This window comes from Triticum aestivum, chromosome 2A, assembly GCF_018294505.1.
Source record: "Triticum aestivum cultivar Chinese Spring chromosome 2A, IWGSC CS RefSeq v2.1, whole genome shotgun sequence".
In the NCBI taxonomy this organism is placed as follows: domain Eukaryota; kingdom Viridiplantae; phylum Streptophyta; class Magnoliopsida; order Poales; family Poaceae; genus Triticum; species Triticum aestivum.
The window spans coordinates 258,602,774-258,612,197 of record NC_057797.1 but is presented as its reverse complement, the minus strand read 5'-3'; positions in this window follow the sequence as shown (position 1 = coordinate 258,612,197).

The window sequence follows — 9,424 nt, the reverse complement described above, 5'->3', positions numbered from 1 at the left end:
GCAGGATGACTTGGAGTTGACAAAGCTTTCTTGGAACTCGACTTGTCAACGTTGCTTGTAGAAGGCTTGGTAGACGTTGTTGGAGTCGTTGAAGCTTGGGTGTTGCAGAAGCCGAATAACTTGGATGAGAACTTGGCATACTTGAAATAATCTTGCACTTGTCGTTCCGCTTTGGTAGCTTGATGCACTAGCTCGATGAGGTTTGAGTATGGTTGGAAGTCGGCGATCTTCTTGATGGGATGGTTGAGTCCATTCAAGAAACGTGCCATAGTTTTCTCATCATCTTTCGTGACATTGGCTCGTATCATTGCATTCTCCATCTCCTTGTAGTACTCTTCAATGCTCTTGGTTCCTTTCTTGAGTAGTTGGAGCTTCTTGAAGAGGTCGCAGTTGTAGTAGGTAGGCACAAAGCATGATCTCATGACATCCTTCATTTGTGCCCAAGTAGTGATGGGTGGTTCACCTCTTCCCTCTCGGCGCTCGATAACTTGTTCCCACCAAATGAGGACATAGTCTTGGAACTCAAGGGATGCCATTGCGATCTTCTTCTCTTCTTCATAGTTGTGCAAATGGAAGATTTTGTCGACCTTCAATGCCCATGAAAGGTACTCTTCAGGATCGTTGCTTCCATTGAACTTGGGCATGGTGAACTTGAGCTTTCTGTAGCGTTGTTCTTCATTGTGTTGGGGTCGGGGATGATGACGCCCATGTTGTTGATGATTGTTCAACTCGTGGTGATCTTGGCGCGAAGGGTTGTCAACCTCATGTTGCTATTGTCGTGGATGATCTCCATTGTCTTCATGCTCTTGATGAACTTGTTGTTCTGGACGTGCTTGTGGGGGAGATTGTCAAGCTCGAGGAGGAACTTGACGATGCACGCGAGCTTGAAATCTTCATTCTTGAATTTCTTCACGAAGTGCTTCTTCTTGTTCACGAGCTTGTCGGCCTCGGTCAGCTACGGCTCGACTTGAATCGCCTAGAGCTTGTTGCGCCGCAAGTGCTTGAGCGTCACGGAGTTGTTGTTCTTGATGTTGTGCCTCGGCATCTTGTGCATTTTGGTGAAGACGCGCTCGCTCTTCCTCTTCATGTTGACATTGTCATTCTCGTGCTAGCGCAATGGCCTCTTGGTTTTGATGTCGTCGGTGCTCTTCCGAGTCGGTGTCGCATAGAGGATTCAGGCTTGCTTGATGCTCATTGCGTGCGACATGGCGAAGAGTGTTCGATGTCGGTGTACTTGAGCCGGAGAGGGTGAAGTCGGATTGGCGACTTGAACGGCTTCTTCTTGAAGTAGAAGAAGAACGGTTGAGAAACAAAGCACGAATCTCGTCCATTCTTGCGTCATTCTCTTGCTTGTGATCGTCGATCTTGTGGTCGAAGTATTCCCTTGTACGTTTCTTGGAGAGTCACAAGTCGGTGGTGAGGTTGTCGATGTGTTCACTCATAGCTTGTTGCTCTTGATGCAAAGCACGTTGTGCACCAAAGATGTGACTCTTGGTGACGAAGGAGTTCATGTTGTCGTCTTGCTTCATGAAGAGTGGGTTGGCAGAAGTACTTGGCCTATCTATCATTCCAAGTCAAATGTGAGTGGTAGAAAGAGAAGAACGAATACCAAATGTACCTTGAACAAAGTTGAAAGTGGATCGATGATCACTCCAATGTAGGATGAGGAAATAGCACAATTGGTACTAGCTCTTGTCGGTTTCTCACACCAACACAAGTAAAAGCTTATGGTGGAGCTTGGTTAGGATGGTGGCACAAAATTTGATGCAATTGTAAGTGAGCTTCAATAATGTTGGAAAAGATTCACAAGATGCAATGTAACAAGTAGACCAAGCATATAAGGTACACGGAAACACACACACAAAAGTTAAGTGGGGTTGGGCTAACAAGGATGAGCGAAAATGTGGAAACCACAAAAATCCTCTTGTTGCACAACACTAGAGAGACGCTAGCATGATTGCACAATAGGATGATACAAGAACTTGTGCAGAACCTACTTAGCAAAAATGCAACGACTTCTATCCCAAGTATGCTCTATGCAAGGTGTTCCGATGATATGATCCAAGATGATCTAGTATGACAATCTTAATGTTGTATGATGCTATGGTTCTTGATTAAAAGCTCTTTGCTTAAAAGCTTGTATGGCTCTTTGATGTTTGAGCTCTTTTCATATGCGATGCTTCACGAACTAAGATAGCAATTGTGTATGCTATGACAACTTTGTGACACAAGAGATGATACCAATAGATGCAATAATGATGTATGTATGCTATGGGAAGTATGATCACTAATGTGCACAAGTCTCGTTGCTGGCAATACTCAATGGCTAGTCTTGATGGGTAAGCAACGCAAAGGAGTAAGGCTATGATGGTTATCAATGTAATGGCAAGAGTGATATGTCCAATACCAAGATGAGGTTACCGTTCTTGCTTACGGTATGGTGTCAAAATGGTGGCACGAAAACCAAGTTGTAGTTGAGGTGGTCATTGTTGATGACGCGTCCGTGGCGAAGATGAGCGGCGGTGATGTTGATGTCGAACCGTACCTAAATAGCCGAAACACAAGTAGGACATGGAACCGCAACTCAAATTCTCAAAGCAAAAATTTGGACCAAAATTGTTGGAGTTGGGAGTGGTAAGCGATGGTGGTGGTATGCGGACGTGGTGGTGGTATGCGGAAGTATATGTGGGCACCGGAACAAAATTTGGCGAAATATGGACGGAAAACAGGCGGTGGAGAGGAAGTGGTGCTGCCAGGGGCCGGATGTCCGGGCGTGATGGCCGGATGTCCGGGCTTGTCGGGACGGATGTTCGGGCTCTGGATCCGTGTATGGATTCGAAGATCGTCGCGAGGAGAGATCAAATCCGGGCAAAATTCAGAGAAATTTGTGCATGAGAATTGGGGAAAATGTGAATGGAATGCTAGATCTACCTGCAACCCACGAAATCCGCAGATCAAATGCAACAAAACTTCATCACACCAACAAATCACAAAAAAATTGGGGCTATTTTTGGTGGGGATTTTCAAAATTGGGGAATAATACAACAAAATTAGGATAGAAAACAATGAGGGGAGGCTCCGAAATCGTGATCAACATGGCTCTGATACCAAGATGATGTAGGGTAGAACCCTAATTGCCCGATCTTTCATGAAAGGAGCGGATCCCGCAAAGAACATGAGGAACACGAGGGGGAAAACGAGGGAAAAACACGAGAGAATCACTCAACCAACAAGAAATAGTCACACACGTTCTAGACCCTCGAGTACATAAGAGAAGATACACGATCCACAATCAACAACGGACGATACAAAAGGTAATCGGTCTTCTCAATGAGGAGGTCTTGAGGTTCTTCTCCGAAAGGAGGTCTTGAATCCAAAGGGATCTTCTCCGGTGGAGGCTCGAATCTCCGTGGAGAAGGTAACCAAGTGGATAAGCAAAGCTCTCTCACAAACATGAGCTAAACCTTTGCTAACCCTAGAAAGTTGGACGAGGTGGAGTATATATAGTCTAGGGGGGAGAAGGGGTACACGGACCTCGGCCCTTCACTGTTCGCAGACAGGGGAGGCCATACGTCCGAGTGTCGGGCCGGATGTCTGGGCTTTCACGCGACGCCGGATGTCCGGGCTGGGGAGGCCGGATGTTTGCGATGGAGCAGTGGGCTTTGTTGCTCTCGGGTTCGGAGGGGTCCGGATTTACGGGCTGGTGGCCTGATATCCGGGGGCTCGGGAAATGCCGGATGTCGGGGGCGTGTAGCTTCTGGCGGATGCGCGACTGTGGTGGGAGGAGCTCCAGGGGCCGGTCGTCCGTGGTTGCGGCCAGATGTCCTAGGCCTAGAATGTGTACTTGACTCCTTCCGATGGTTCTCTTCATCCATGAACTTAGGGACTTGTACATCTTCATGTGCATCCTCGGGAGGGTCCTCTTTGTAAGTAATCATGCACAAGAACTCGGACTTAGATAGTAGCCATGTCTCATGCATAGAAAGTGGAAGTTCGGAGAGGAGTGAGTTCACCTTGGCTCTGGCTCTTGTCATTGGTCCAAGTGGTGTCATTGGAGGTGTAGGTGCGTCCATGGGGATGATCATGGGATCTCCGCATCATGTCATCTTTGCAAGAAGGGGGCGCGGGAATGGGGATCGGGATTCGGGGATTCGGGGGTTGTCGGCACTACAGCAAACGAGCTGCCGAAGCTTAAGGAGTAAAACTTAAATAGACCCAGAAATTTTCATCGCAAACGGTTACTAGAAAACAATGGTGTGTAATGTTGTGGATATTTTTTATTAGCTGTGAAAGACGAATTTGGAGCAAACTGGCGACGTATGGTGTTTTAAATGTACGAGAAAATTTGTGGTAGTAATACAACTGTCATGTCAAATTTTGGAAAATTTCAGGGGTCATTTGACCTTTTAAGACATTTAAGTGATTTTCTAGCCATTTAATGATCGTAATTCAAATTTGAACTACATGTACACGCAACTTCTAACCATAACGGTTTGAATAGTCATATTTTGTGTACTTGTGTGCGATTTAATTCCATGTGCAGTAAATTGGAAGGAATTTTCAAACACATTGGTCTAACGTCTATGACACAATTAAGGATGGAGTGCCATGGCATTTAAATTCCAAAAAAATTTAAAATATCAGAAACACATGAAACCTTGCTTGATGTAATGTCATGCTGCCAAGATGATGTGGTAAAAAATTAGGCATGTTTGACAAAATTTTGGACACACACCCCTCACAAACTGAAACAACTCACTAGAAGGCTCGTGGTTCCGAGAGGGAACAACATATGTTTGATGATGAACGGGAGATAGCTTCCTCTTACTGCCTTCAAATTTTTTCTATGTTTAACATGCACTAATACAACTGTCATGTGAAAATTTGGAAAATATAAGGGACATTTGACATTTTAAAGAAATTTAAGTGATTTTCTAGCCATTTAATGACAGCAATTCAAATTTAACTACATGTACATGCAACAGCTAACCATAATGGTTTGAAAAATCATATTTGTGTACTTGTGTGCGAGTTAATCCCATGTGCAATAAATCAGAAGGAATTTTCAAACATATTGGTCTCACAGCACGGACACATGCATGGAGTGTCATCGCGTTTTAATTCGAAAAAATTAAAAAATGATTAGAAACACATGAAACCTTGCTTGCTATAATGCCATGCCACCAACATGATGTTGTAGAAAAGTTGGCATGTTTGGTGAATGTTTGGACAGACACCCCTCACAAACCGGAGCAACTCACTAGAAGGCTCGTGGTTCCAAGAGGGAACAATGCATGTTTGATGACGAACAGGAGATAGCTTCCTCTTACAGCCTTCAAATTATTTCTATGTTTAACGTGCAGTACTACAACTATCATATGAAAATTTGGAAAATTTCAGGGGTCATTTAACCTTTTAAAGACATTTAAGTGATTTTCTAGCCTCAAATTGGAACTACATCTATAGCTAACCATAACGGTTTAGAAAATCATATTGGTGTACTTGTGTGCGAGTTAATTCCATGTGCAGTAAATTAGAAGGAATTTTCAAACATATTGGTCTCATGGCATGGACACATGCATGGAGTGTCATGGCATTTTAATTCCAAAAAATTTAAAAATGATCAGAAACACATGAAACCTTGCTTGATGTAATGTCATGCCACCAACATGATGTGGTAAAAAAATTGGCCTGTTTGACGAAAGTTTGGGCACACACCCCTCACTAACCGGAGCAACTCACTAGAAGGCTTGTGGTTCCGAGAGGGAACAATGCATGTTTGATGACGGACAGGAGATAGCTTCCTCTTACGGCCTTCAATTTTTTTTCCTACGTCTAATGTGCACTAATACAACTGTCATGTGAAAATTTAGAAAATTTCGGGGGTCATTTGACCTTTTAAAGTCATTTAGGTCATTTTCTAGCCATTTAATGACCGTAATTCAAATTTGAACTACATCTACATTCAACGGCTAACCATAACGGTTTGAAAAATCATATGTGTGTACTTGTGTGCGAGCTAATTCCATGTGCAGTAAATTAGAAGGAATTTTCAAACATATTGGTCTCACGGCATGGACACATGCATAGAGTGCCAAGGCATTTTAATTCCAAAAAAATAAAAAATGATCAGGAAAATATGAAACCATGATTGATGTAATGTCATGACACCAAGATGTTGTGGTACAAAAATTGGCCTATTTGACGAAAGTTTGGACACACACCCCTCACAAACCGGAGCAACTCACTAGAAGGCTCATTCTTCCGAGAGGGAACAATGCATGTTTGATGACGAACAGGAGATAACTTCCTCTTACGGCCTTCAAATTTTCTCTATGTTTAACGTGCAATACTACAACTGTCATGTGAGAATTTGGAAATCTCGGGGGTCATTTGACCTTTTAAAGACATTTATCTGATTTTCTAGATTAATGACCGTAATTCAAATTTGAACTACATCTACATGAAACGGCTAACCATAACAGTTTGTAAAATCATATTTGTGTACTTGTGTGTGAGTTAATTCATTATGCAGTAAATTACAAGGAATTTTCAAACATATTGGCCTCACGGAATGGACACATGCATGGAGTGCCATGGCATTTTAATTCCAAAAAATGAAAAAATGATGAGAAAAATATTGAACCTTTGCTTGATGTGATGTCATGCCACCAAGATGATGGGGTAAAAAAATTGGCCTATTTGACGAAAGTTTGGGTACACACCCCTCACAAACCGGAACAACTCACTAGAAGGTTGTTGGTTCCAAGAGGGAACAATGCATGTTTGATTACGAACGGGAGATAGATTCCTATTACGGCCTTCAATTTTTTTTCTATGTTTAACGTGCACTACTACAACTATAATGTGAAATTTTGGAAAATTTCAGGGGGCATTTGACCTTTTAAAGACATTTAAGTTATTTTCTAGCCATTTAATGACCGTAATTCAAATTTGAACTACATCTACATGCAACAGCTAACCATAACGGTTTGAAAAATCATATTTTTGTACTTGTGTGCAAGTTAATTCCATGTGTAGTAAATTTGAAGGAATTTTCAAACATATTAGTCTCATGGCATGGACACATGCATGGAATGCCATGGCTTTTTAATTGTAAAAATTAAAAAATGATCAGAAAAACATGAAACCTTGTTTTATGTAATGTCATGCCACCAAGATGATGTGGTAAAAAAATTTCCTGTTTGATGAAAGTTTGGACACAAACCCCTCACAAACCGGAGCAACTCACTAGAAGGCTCGTGGTTCCAAGTGGGAACAATGCATGTTTGATGACAAACGGGAGAAAACTTCCTCTTCTGGCCTTCAAATTTTTTCTATGTTTAACGTGCAGTACTACAACTGTTATGTGAAAAATTGGGAAATTCTAGGGGTCATTTGAACTTTTAAAGACATTTAAGTGATTTTCTAGCCATTTAATGACTATAATTCAAATATGAACTACATCTACATGCAACGACTAACCATAATGGTTAGAAAAATCCTATTTTTGTGTACTTGTGTGTGAGGCAAAAAATCATCAGACGATGTAAATATCTTGTGTTCAAAAAAAGAAATGTAAAGATCTGACAAGACAATCGACCTCCACACGATTGGCACTCTATTTTGCGCCTCGAGGTTTGGTAGGTGAGTGGCGGGGGTTATTAATCAGACATGGTTCTGTATTGGAAACCATCAGCTATTATGTTTACAAATGGATTTTGTTGCGGGAATCATGTGTAATTCAAACAACAGTACTCGTAAATTCCGGCGACCGGTGTGTGTACTATTCCCGTCGATCTAGATTCCGGCCGCCAATAATTACCACCTTGCTCACGTTGTCCCGCCTTCATTCTCATCGACATCCTCCCCTCGCTCGCCCTCTCTCTCTCAAATCTCTGCCATGTCGTCGCCGGTCTGCCCACGCACCGATGAGGAGTCGCCACCCCCCGAGGACGCTCACTCGAAGAGCAGTGAAGAGGACCCCTACGCGCAGTTGGACGAGGTTGCGCCGGACCCCCCAACTTTGGAATGGTTTTGGGGCCAGTACAATCTTTGTCTATGGAAGTCGCTACCGCTGACGGAGAAAGCCAGGCAAGTGGCATTTAAGAAGGAGATGGAGGAGGAAGCCAGGTACTAGGCGGCCTGTGAAGCCCGTGATGCTTCCTGGAAAAAGGAGGCAGTGGAGCTTTGGGGGCGGGCGCATCGTCGTGCATAGGAGGTGTACGAAGACGGGTACTTTGCGAGGAAGGTCAAAGGCGCTAGGCGCCTCATTGTTGCGTGGAGGTGGGCCAATAAGCTCCAGCGTGCCACCAACGAGGAGCTCAAGTGGGCGCCCAACGAAATGGCAAGATCGTTCGCGCTCGTCTGCTAGCAAGAGGCAGATTGGTATGTCAAGCGCTGTGAGGCACAAGAGGCGGAGTATTACCTCCGCGCTGGGAAGACGCTCCGCACCGGGGAGCTGCTGGCGAGGGGCTGCCGGAATACTGCCCACAGGAGGGATTATTAGTTTTAGTATTGTTCGTTTTAAATTTTAAGCATTGTACTTAGTAGTTATGTACCATCACGTATATGTGATGATATTATATATATTATGTGATGAACTAATGAACAATTATATATATATATATTATGAATTCCATTTTCTTTCTATTTTTGTATACTAATTGGAATCCAGCTGTTATCATCCACATATACAGAATGGAAAGCGTATGTACACACATTGAAACACAACATATAAGAACGGGAAACAAAGTACACACATTGAAACAGAGCAATACTATGATTGCTATGAATACATAGCTATCCATGTCGAAATGATTCAACAAAATAAAATGTGTCCATGAGACCATGACCGGCAGCCCTTGCCTATGGTAGCTCTTGGCTCTTCCTGAACTCGTACAGGCGTTCGTCCATTCGGTCGAAATGCTCGCGGTACATATGGAGCGCGATCTCGAGCTCCAAGTTGGCTATTTCTTCGGAGATCACCAGCTCGAGGATGCGACGGCCATGTTCCAATAGTCTCGCTCTGCGGTGCTCCAATAGTCCTGCTGTGCGGCGAGCCTACACCTATTGGTGTGGACGCACCTAGATTGATCTATGGCGCGCCATCGATCATGTTGTGCGGCGAGCGACAACTTATTGGCGCTGACATGCCTATCTTGATCCGCGGCGCTGAAGCGCCATGCGCCAAGGGTCTGCTCAACCCTGGCAATGACGCGCATCACAACGTCGTCCATCACGTTGCCAGGGAGCGCCTTGTCCTCGACTGGCCATGGTGCCTTCTCGTTTTCCTTGTTGACGAGGTTGATGGCAGAGGCGGCGCTTTGGTGGTTTGGCATGCTTGGAAATGTTGGATGTGCTACAAGCTGCGATTGTTGCCTCCGTGCGTCGCGGGCCGCCTAGGTTTGTTTATGCACAATAT